The sequence below is a fragment of the Orycteropus afer genome, unplaced genomic scaffold, assembly GCF_000298275.1.
Source record: "Orycteropus afer afer isolate SDZICR_OR568_19922 unplaced genomic scaffold, OryAfe1.0 scaffold00069, whole genome shotgun sequence".
NCBI lineage: Eukaryota > Metazoa > Chordata > Mammalia > Tubulidentata > Orycteropodidae > Orycteropus > Orycteropus afer.
Window position 1 is genome coordinate 8,115,908 of NW_006921656.1, and position 1,639 is coordinate 8,117,546.

Here is a 1,639-nt window from a genome sequence, read left to right on the forward strand (position 1 = left end):
GGGTGGCTCTGCATTGGAATCAACTCAAGGGCACCCAGCAAGAGCGATGGATTAGGTCAGTTGACAGGATGGGTACCTTATGTCTCCACCTGACACAAAGTATGGCCCACCTTCTTCCTTTCCCTTTGGGGAATTCTTGTAATTTCTTAGTTTTTCACATTCTCTCCTTGCCAAGCCAGGGCAAAGACAGCCGCCTCTCCCTTCATTAGGGAGTGATTCTTGAGACCCCATGAGCTCTGGGCCAGAACAATACTCATAGCCAAGTGTCTGCGAAGGCAACGCATGGAACATAGCCGTTATTAGCTATTTGGTTTTTCCAGGCACAGAAGTGACTCAGGGCAGCCCCTGTCTGCTGTGCCCTTTCCAGCTGCTACTTTGTATGTTAATTGCACCCCTTTAGCATTTATTATCAAATCTGCTGCTTGAAATCTCCAGGATGAAGGATGGAAGGCCGTCTTCACTCCGGGGACCCATGTTCTGTCATTTTATGGAAATGAAACCTGGAGTTCGCTGGCCTGTGAAAGTCCAGATGGGGAAATGCAAATTGTAGAGGCTGAGAAGGAGGAGGCTGCAGCTGAGTCAGACGCGGACCCTCAGATCAGATGCCTGGATGCTGATGCTTTTCCATCCACCAGAACCTGATCGTGTGACGGCATCTCTTTGCCTTCATGTTTTATAGCCTCCTAAAAAGCATATGTGACAAACAGATTCTCAACATGCAGAGATGCCTTATCAGAAGTGTTACTTAAAGCCAGCCTCACTTATTCAAAGCGGAAGTGGCAAACAAGCCAAAAGAGACATCACAACATGCTTGCACTAAACCCACATTTTAAATTGATAAAATAGCTCTTCAAGGCCTTAGTCACTTGTTTTAACACAGTAATAACCTGTTCAATACTGATTAAGGCAAATAAGGTAGTAGTGAGTAGTAACAACTAAAGGATCCGTGGTGGCACAGTGGCTAAAGGACTTGGCTACTAACCAAAAGGTTGGCTGTTCTAACCCAGAAGCCACTCCACATGAGAAAGATGAGGCAGTCTGCTTTCGTGAAGATTGCACCCTAGAAAACCCTGTGGGGCTTTATCCTGCTCTATCCTGTAGGGTTGCTATGAACTGGCATTGCCTCAGTGGCAATGGGTAATAACACTTGATCGCTTGCATAGTATTTAAGATGTTGTTATTGTTGTTATTATGTGCCATCGAGTTGGATCTGACTCATGGCGACCCTCCTTGGGTTTCTGAGGCAGTATCACTACAGAAGTACATTGCCCAACCTTTCTTCCGAGGAGTGGCTGGTGGGTTTGAACCTCCAGCCTTCCAGTTAGCAGTCAAGTGCCTTAGGCACTACGCTACCAGAGAAAAAGTCACAGAAACAGCAAGGTAGAGATCATTTAGTTCAGGGGCAAATAGCCCTAGGCATCTACATAAACCATCATAGCGCCATCTTCCCATTTTTATCTGCATTAAACTCTTAACACACCACTGTGTTTTGGTACTTTAAGTGACATACACAATGTAAGCCTTGCACCTTATGTAGAGGACAACGTGCTCTCCACATCCATATGAAAGAAAGAAACACATGGAGCAGTTGCATCTGGGAATTCTGTCTCTTATTTAGGTAGTTAGCTTTGCAATTAGG